The following is a 10304-nucleotide window of genomic DNA, read 5'->3' as shown; positions in this document are numbered from 1 at the left end:
GAGTTATGATTTTTTGAATCAATACAGATTTTTTCAAAAAATCGAAATATTGGTCGCAAAATTTTTTCAACTTAATTTTTCGATGTAAAATCGAATTTGCAATCAAAAAGTACTTTAGTGAAATTTGAATAAACTGCACCGTATTCAAGTTATAGCCATTTCTAGGTAACTTTTTTCAAAATAGTTGCAGCTATTCATTTTTTAAAATTAGTGCCCATGTTTGCTCATCTTCAGAAAAAATATTTTTGAAAAGCTGAGAAAATTCTCTATATTTTGCATTTATGAACACTTTTGATACGACTCTTAGTTGCTGAGATATTGCCATGCAAAGGTTTAAAAACAGGAAAATTGATGTTTCTAAGTCTCACCCAAGCAATCCACAATTTTCTAATGTCGAGATCTCAGCAACTAATGGTCCGATTTACAATGTTTGTATATGAAACATTCGTGAAATTTGTCGATCTTTTCGAAAACAATATTTTCAAAAAAATTAAATCAAGAATAACATTTCAAAAGGACCAAACATTCAATTTTACGTCTTTTTAAATGTTAGTCTTGCTTTAATTTTTTTGAAAATTTTGTTTTCGAAAAGATCGACAAATTTCACGAATGTTTCATATTTTAACATTGTAAATCGGACCATTAGTTGCTGAGATACGGACATTGGAAAATGATGGGTTGTTTGGGTGAGACTTAGAAAACATCAATTTTCCTGTTTTTAAACCTTTGCATGGCAATATCTCAGCAACTATGGGACGTTTCAACAAAGTTCAAACAAGCAAAATATAGAGAATTTTCTCAGCTTTTCAAAAATATGTTTTCTAAAGATGGGCAAACATGGGCACTAATTTATAAAAATGAATAACTGCAACTATTTTGAAAAAAGTTACCTAAGAATGGATATAACTTGAAAACGGTGCAGTTTATCAAAATTTCACTAAAAAGTACTTTTTGATTGCAAATTCGATTTTACATCGAAAAAAGAAGTTGAAAAATTTTTACGACCAGTTTTTCGATTTTTTGAAAAAATCTGTATTGATTCAAAAAATCATAACTCGGTCAAAGATTTTTTGCCCATTCTGGAAATTTCTGAAAAGTTGGCATTTGATGTCCTCTAATACATATCAGAAAAAAAATTAAAGTAGTGTTTTTTTGCAAATCAAGTTTTAGTGACAAAAAATAAAATTAAAAATCACCAAAACAATTTCTACTGGGTATTATTGTTTTCAGTGTAGTCCATATCCATACCTGCAACTGTGCCGAAGACACCAACGAAGACACCAAATCGATCAAAAAATTCCTTCAAAAGATACATATTTTTGAACTTTCATACATCATTTTTGTATGGACAGCTGCCAAATTTGTATGGAAAATTATAAAAAAAAAAACGGAATCGACGTAACACCTTATAATGTGGCCCTCTTAAACCTTGCAGTTTCGTCAACGGATCCACAGGCGTGTATCGTTCTTTTTGCGACAAGACTCCGCCTCCCGGGTCTCCTAAGTGTGAAGGTATGGCACGGGGAGAGGGCACCGAATACCTATATTAACACTTAGAATTTTTGCGTCTGCCTCGCGATTCGAACCGGCGACCTCTGGATTGTGAGTCCAGTGCGCGGTCCGATTGATCCACACAGGCCGACGAAAATTATATGGAATTATATGGACAAACTAATGATGCAAAATGGCTTCTTTGGGCATACCGAAGGTACCAAAAAAGTTTCAGTCGGATTAAAAAATAAAAAAAATAAAATTCAAAAAAAAAGACCGATTTCGTAGAGAATTGCTCTACTGCTAAAAATTTGCAAAGTATCAATGAATGAAAAAAATCCTCAAAGTCTGTGGTCTTTTTTAGTTTTTGAAACAGAACAGTTTGTTATATGAACAAACGCTTTAAATATTAAAATATTTGTTTTTGAACTTTTTTTTCTACTGTTCTCAATTCATTTCTAACTGTAAATATTTAACCATCTTATCCAATCATTACAACACTATTGTCAAAATGTTAAAGGGGAAGCCTTTTGAATTGAAACACAATGTTGTGGAAATAAATCGCCGATAAGATTCCACTTAAATCGTATCAATTTGTGGTCACACATGCTCAATGAAAAAAAGAAACATCCTTCACATAATCCAACCCTCACGGGATGAGATCCATTGCTGGTGCTTGACCACCATCATCACTGGTTGACGAGAAGAGGCAATAGTCCTCGTGTTGAAGAGGATTACATTGATATGCCAATATCGTGTACATCGAACCACCACTGAATAATCCCAAAATCGACCAACAAAAACACCCGTACAAATCTCGTCGCAATATCGCCATCCTATAGGTGCTGTTTGAGAAAGGAAAAACTTTTTCCAGTCAACTCCCGTGGGAGGAAGGATTTCGAGGGCGGAAATTCGCGCGCGCATTTCGAGCGGAAAATTGCAACGCAAAACTTTTTTGTTGCAAAATATTTGCTCGTGCTCACACAATGTCTAGGTTGCAAAATAGAGCAACAAAAAGTGGAAGAGATTGTTTTTTTTTGAGCTACACTGCAACTCGTTCGGTTTTTGTCTGTTTTGAATGGAAATTCCAGAATGAGGATTACACTCGGCGCGGGAGAGAGAAAAAATCAATTTAGTAAATCGGATTGGACGTCATTCGTTTGGGTTATTTCAATTGCTACGATGGTGATGAAAAAACACTTGCGTTTCAATTAATGAAAAGGTTCAGAGTAGGAAGTTTAGTGGCACGAAAGTTCAATTTAGTGGAAGGATTTAGACCTGTTTGGTTGTTGATCTAGTGAAAACCATGATAGGTAGTTAAAAATGAAAATTGATAGAGGTTCCATTTAAAATTAAATGCATAAACTTGTCATGCCATTACTTTTCTTTCTGACTTATAATTTACTTCGGTGGCATTATTTCGTTAAATTGAGTTCATTATTTTGATTTCATAAAATTGATTCAATTTATCTTGCATTATGATAATAAGAAGATTAATTATGTGTTGAATGTCATTTTGTATAAAATAAAAAAATCTAGTTTATTTATTTATCGGTTTGATTTAATACTTCTTGTTTACTTAAAAAAACTGAATGGAACATTATTTTCACAAAATTTGTTTTCAAAATTATCAAAAAAAAAACTTAGGAATCAACTGGGATCCTCTTTCAGATCTTATTAGTAACGAACATTAAAAAGTCATGGTTTAATAACCAATAATAACGATAACGTGCTAAAGGATTAATCTTAATAACCATAATTGCGAAATTAATACGAGCATTTCAATTGCCATAATTACCAGCCAACCAAAAACGAGCACGGTTCTTCCATGCCCCCCGACCAAGCCCAATTCAATCAATCCTGCCACCAAATGCCATTTAATCCTCAAAGGACCCGTTGAATGTCATTTCCCAGTCTGTCTGTTTTGACTCATAAGGGTGGGTAAAATTGATACACAACCTTTATTTAAAATACCAACTCCCTCATTTGCGGGGTGAAAATGCCACGTGCCTCTCATCATTTTGACAAATACATCATCGCTGGAGAGTAGCAGGCCATGGTCACACACCCACCAGTCGGTGGAACTGTTTTTCTGCCTGGTTACCTTTGACTGATTATAAATTATGATGATTTCATTCACACCCGGTGGCCTCCTTTGATGATAATAATCTGGAAATTTGCGAATTTTTATTTATGAAATTGATGATTCGTGGATTACTGAATTTGGTAACCGTTTGAGGTTATCACTAATTGGGAAAATTTAAAGAGTGTTTTCCATTTTTCGAAAATTTGCCAACCCAACGCACCCCCTTCCGACGATGGCTTTATTATGTTCACAAGGATGTCAAGGTATTTAATTCCTGTGCAATCAGATTAAGTTAATTGTTTGCCAAGAAAGGTGGGGGTGGGTGTTTGTGTTTGCCGAAGGAAATAGGGCGAAACTCAAGAGGGGACCTTCACAACAACAACTCACTCGGTGAAGAAGACAATCTTCTTACACGGAATTGAGTCGAGTGCAGTTTTTGTTGTGGGAGGTAGAGTTTTAAGAACGTTCGTCTTTGCAAGTGGGAAAACAATTTTGCATTTTAAACGAGGGAGCGGTCGCAAAATAGGTTACATGGTTTGTACTTATTAATTATTTGAAATGATGTTTAAATAGTTGATTCAACGTTTAATCTTGCCAAATTTTGAGTATGTTAAAAAATATGGAATGAATATTATTACAAATGTTCAAATATTTTCAATTTCAATAAAAATATTGTTTAAAAGCACACTAAGAACCTTCAAAAAAAAGCTACACTCTGAAAAAATTACACTTTAAATTTGACCATTAACTTATTTTTGAATATTAGTTTTGGATATGTTTCAGATGACAAAAAATGCTTTATTTTGAGCTATTTCACAAGTTGGTCAAAATTTATTAGGCAGTGTTGCAATTTTTTCTAAAAATCGTGATTATTGGAAAGCGTAGAAAAAAATATCGAAAAATTAAAAATTGTTGATCATGTGACTTTTTATAACTGTAAAAACCATGATCAAGCTTGAATATCTCTGAAAACATTATTTTTGAAAAGTCCAAAAAAATTCCTACAAATTTTGGTTCGAATATATAGGACCGAGGTTTTCACTACATTACCAAAAAAGCGTTGAATTTTTAAGTCACGATAGCTCATCACCCGATTTGCAATAAAAATTGAAAATATCATAAAATATTCCGATTTCTCGAAAAACCATATTTTCATTTTTTTCTAATCATCCCTAACATTTTCAAGTGTCCTTAACACCTAAATTCCCAAGCTCGAGAAAAAGGAGGAATTTCCATACAACTTCCCCCTTTTTCTCGAGCTTGGGAGTTTAGGTGTTAAACATTTATTTACGACCGTATCAAATGTTAAGATTAATTTATTATACAAGACCTTCAATTTTTCTGAAGACATCAAGTCGATTTTTAAATATTTTAGCTGTCAAAGTTGCATTAAAACTTGTAAGGACGAACTAATAATGCAAAATGACTTCTTTGATCATAAAAAAATTGCACAAAGTTTCATCTTAAAATCATACAAACAGAAACAGGTCAAAAAATTTGATCATTCTTCATCAAATATTCTTAACCCTCTGGCAGCCGCATAAAAATGTCCGTACATGGTAATATTGATTATCAAGCTCGAATAGGATCCGAAACTTCTCTTGAGTGATTTAGAAATTTTAAATCCATGATGGCAGCCAAAATAGCGGTGATGGTATTTAATTCATTTAGTTGTTTAATCGGCGATCAGCTATTTCAATTTTACTAAAAGGGGGTCGGACAACTTAAATTAGATGTTTTAAATAAATGTTTAGTTCATGATTCGATTATCCGAATTCCCTTTTTTAATTCCTTTTTGGAATTAAAACATAAAATTCAATCCATTTATAATTTATACTGAAATAATTGATATAGAAGTATATTGACATTCAAACTAGTTACCAAGCGAAAATTTTATGGTTTAAAAATCAAAGTGATTAGCTTGGTGATTAGCAATGAATCTGTATAAAATGTTCAAATATAAAAGTTACGATACACAAATTAGCTACATAAATAACAATTGATTATTAGTTTTAATATCTTCCTACATTTCCAGGTAAATTGTTATATATTATTTTAACTTTAAATATTTTTGAAGTTTATGTCCCTCAAAGTCGAGGGGGGGGGGGCAAAAAAAATTAAACTACAAGCCTAATGTTCAACATTTGGATGAAAAAAGTGTTCTAAAATGCATTTTACACGCGCACAGTTGCTTTCCAATCTGTACAAATTTTTTTTCTGTAAATTTAATTTTTTTTCATAAGAGTTCAAACATGCTAAATATGATTATAAACGCAGGAAAATGCATTTTAACTAGTTTTCAGTTGAACTTAAACTTAAATTTTCATTAAAATTTTGAAGATTTTCAAAAAAAAAATTTTTGCCCCCTGATTATTCAGCCCGATTTTGAAGGGGGGGTGACATAAACATTGAACAATATTTGCGACGGCCTTGCTTGGCTAACAATTGCTTATCGATTTGATAAATTAATAAGGGAATGTTTATGAAGTTTATTGCAAAGTCGAGGGGGGACATAAAATTAAAATAATACTGAAATTACAAGCCATAGTATTAACATTTGAATGAAAAAAGTTTTAAAAGTATTTCGAAAAACGAAAAAAAACGGTTTCAATCACGCCTAATACGATTTTAAAAACAGGAAAATGCATTTCAAATTATTTTCAGTCTATTAGAAATCTGTTTTAATTAAAATTTTGAAGATTTTCAAAAAACTGTAATGCCCGCGGATTTTTTCAGCCGATTATGAAAAGGGTTGATAACCAATTAATTTTTATTATGTTATTGCAATTTCAAATTAAATACGAAAAAAAAATCAACGCATCACAAAATATTTGCGTTATTTGATGAATGGTTAATTTAACAAAATCATTCTAATAACTAAGAAAAAAAGAAAAATCTTAAAACTTGAATTCTGATCGCATTGAATATAAGTTACAAAATCAAATCATTTCGTTGTTTATGAAACACCCTTTCGTACATCAGGAAAATCATTTCAGACACCGTGAAGTGCAGCCGCACTCATCCCGTCAAAAGAGAAAAGTTTAAAAAATAATTAGAAAAGTATTCACAGGCAAACATTTGCATAATTCTAACGTTATTGTTACCTTTAGCTCGCCATTCACCACATGGTCCGAACCCAAAAAAAGAAAAAGAAATACATAATTGAACCTAACTAAATCACTGCACAATGGAACCGATTCTTGGAAAATAATGAGCCCCGAAAAAAAACCATCCCTTCCTCATTGAATAACTGCCAAATAACAAGGAAGAGGGAGGAAAACACCGAACACAACAGGTCCCACGGGACCACCAACTTAAATTTGTTTGTTTCGCAATTGCTTCCGATTATTACCACCCCTCATTGAATCGCGCAGTAGGCACCGGCGCAACCTTTGGAAGGAATCCGGCTGGTTAATGTCGTGCAACGCCATAAAAATTCTATATTCTTGTCACACGCAACACGAAAAGACAAACGACTGACTTCTTGGGAGATGAAACCAAGTAGGCCAGGAGAAAAGTCAATCTGATTTTGCGAAAATTGGTTCCCCAGGGGGTCGTTTGACACGAGTTTTTTTTCTCAGCTGTTGCCTGCGTGCCAAGATTTATCGGACTGTCCAAATTGAATTCACCGCCGGATGTCCAGTTGCGGCGTTCCGACGGTTGGTCACTCACCGCCTACTACAAGGGATTCCGTTTTCGTCTCGGTTGCAGCTAATGATGGACTGTCTGGTGGGAAATGCTTTTCCTGGGTGCGATCTCTCTTCCCTCCAGGATTGATAACTTGTGGAAATTGTGGGGTGAGTTTGCCACAGAAGGGGCGTGTGCTGATTGGTAGAAATGGTGGCGCCATTTTCTGAGGTGGTGGTCGGAGATGGAACTGAAAAGATTGTGGTGTTGTTCATTTCTAGCTTCCCCTTAATTTAAGGGGAAATTCATTCTGAGGATCTTGCACGAAATGTTCGTTGTGATGTTTTATCAAACATAAATTGAAAGGAAGGTTTTTCGGATAGATATTTTGTGAAGTTATCTCAACTAGCATGCAACTTGAAACTCGGGAATGTTTATTTTTGGATAAAAACTATGCAAAAATAAAGTTCAAAAAAAATCTCATTTATTTATAAAATTTGTCATAAACGTTAGTACTATTTTTTCGCAAAGCAGAAAATTCTACTTTCGAATCTTTAAAAAAAATACAAAAAAATAATACACAGTTTTTGGCTCGTGTCAAGGGACAAAATGTTGAATTATGGATATGGACTAAATAAACTAAATATTATTCTACCGAGCATACGGCAATACCAACGCTTTGCAAACAAAAGATGAAGTGTTCAAATCCTCAATGATAAAATAAAATAAAATAACAAGGTGGATTGACAAATTTGGTTATACTTTTAAGTAGTAGTATAAGTGCTGATTATTTTTTTTTTATTTGGAATTCTGGTATTTTTTCTAGCTTTCTAAAAAAAACAAAATTGAAAAAACATTATTTGCAAATGATTAAACTCACTCAATGTTGGCACATTTTATTTTTTTTTAAATCTATTGATTTGAATTTAACTACTACATCATACACCTGATATGTTTCGATAACAGTTAAAAAACAGATTATTGAATGTAAAAACTGTTGGAAAATACGAAGTTTTCTAAATTTTGAAACTTTAATTATCAAAAAAAAAATATAACACATTATAGGGGAAATATACCCATATTAATCACTCTAAGCCGTTCAACCAATTCTCATCACTTTTGCAGTTTTCCTTTATTAAATCAACATTTTCAGATGTATCAACAAAGAAGAGCTCACTTTTATTTGAGCTATTTATTACTTTGGAACAGTCAAAAACACTTTATGAAAGCTGTAATTCATAATCAAAGTGCTGATAGGCAGATAATAGAAAAAGGCTGAAATAGGGTTTAGTTCCCCTAGCAGTAATGTAAAATTGCAGTAAATTGATTTTTTTTAAATCTTTGGTCTTAATTAAAAAATACTTAGAAGCCCGAAAGTGTCCCATTTGATGATAAATTGTAAAAAATAAACTTATTTGGCTCAAACAATGAAGCCATTATCATTGTTTCACCCATCAAGTTTCTGGTTCTTTACAGAAACTTTCTGATCGATGTGGTGTCTTCGGCAAAGTTGTAGGTGATAAGGACTTTTTAAGAAAAAATAGGCACACGGACATTTTTTCATTGATTTTAAATTATTTTTTTCACAAAAAAACTAAATTTCACAAAATGTGTAATTTAAAATTTTTTTAATTTGTTTTAGGGGACAAATACCCGCAACTTCTGAGAGATTGAAAGACACGGGAACAAAATTTGCCACTGAGTTAAGTTTATATGAATTATATGTTGTTTTCTAAATATAAATTTTACTCAAATTAGATTTTGGCTAAAGTTTTAATTTAAAAATGCATTTTCAATCGAATAGCAACTTACAACAGTTTTGATAATTGGCACCGATATAGCCAATCCACGTTTGATTTTTAACAAAAATCTACAAAATAGTAGTTTATGCAACAAGTTGCAAAAAGAGGATTTTTTCAGCACGTGTCGTACATTTATCCAACGAGGTTCACCGAGTTGGATAAATACGAATAGTACTGAAAAAAACAAGTTTTGCAACGAGTTCCATACAACATTTTTTGCAATTTCGGGAAACACCCATTGAGTGAAATTTTAAGTCAAATTTTCATGTATTTTGTCAATAAATCGTTTAAATCAAAAAAATGTTGAAAAGTGTTACTTTTCGAAACCATTTCAGTGCTGAAAAGTAGAAATTTTCAGCATTTATTTTGAAAAGTGTTGCTATTCTATTCTGTTATTTTTGGTACAGAAAAGTAGGCTATTTCGTCGTTCAAGAATGACAGGAAAAGTAAGTAGCTTCACGGAGGAATCGCAAAAAAAATATTTTTGCAATTCCGTTGTGAAACTACTTTCTTTTTTTCTCATTCTCGAAGGACGAAATGGCCAACTTATCTCTACTAAAAATAACAGAATGGAAAATTAATACCTTTCAATACCAGTGCTGAAAGGTTCTACTTTTCACCCCTAAAAATTGTGCTGAAAAGTTAAATTTTTCAGCGTTTTTCGGAATTGCAAAAAGTGTTGTAAGCAAATCGTTGCAAAACTTGATTTTTTCTGCATTCGTCGTAATTAGCCAACTCGGTAAACCTCGTTGGATAAATGTACGACTCGTGCTGAAAAAATCTTCTTTTTGCAACTTTTTGCAAAAACTACTATTACAATATCTCAGCAACTAATGGTTCAATTTTCAATTCTGAAAAATGGAGGGCAAATGGTAAAATATTCAATATAGCGCCATTTGGAAAAGTCAGTTCATGAAAAGTTGCTTTAAATGTAAAATCAAGTGTAAACTAAATAAAAAACAAAAACTCATTGATAATATTTTTTTTTGTTTAAACGTTTTTTTTAACGGATGAAGTCATGATTATGAGAAATTGAATTTGCAATTATAAAGTACCATAAAAATAGTGTTGATAAAGTGGATCGTTTTTTTAATACAATTAAAATTAAAATCCTGAAGGTGAAGAATTTCATAATGTTTAATGTGTAAATCCAATTAAACTCAAGCTTTGACGAATTTTAACCATAACCTAACCATAGAAATTTAGGTTTAACCAATCAAAAAACCTCTGCAAAACCCATTTGGCTTGCATATGTTTTTCCTAAACCAATCAAATTGTTTGAATATTCAACATACCAC

The sequence above is a fragment of the Culex pipiens genome, chromosome 2 (genome assembly GCF_016801865.2).
Source record: "Culex pipiens pallens isolate TS chromosome 2, TS_CPP_V2, whole genome shotgun sequence".
Classification (NCBI taxonomy): Eukaryota; Metazoa; Arthropoda; class Insecta; order Diptera; family Culicidae; genus Culex; species Culex pipiens.
The sequence above is the reverse complement of the archived record's forward strand: the minus strand, read 5'-3'. Positions refer to the sequence as shown.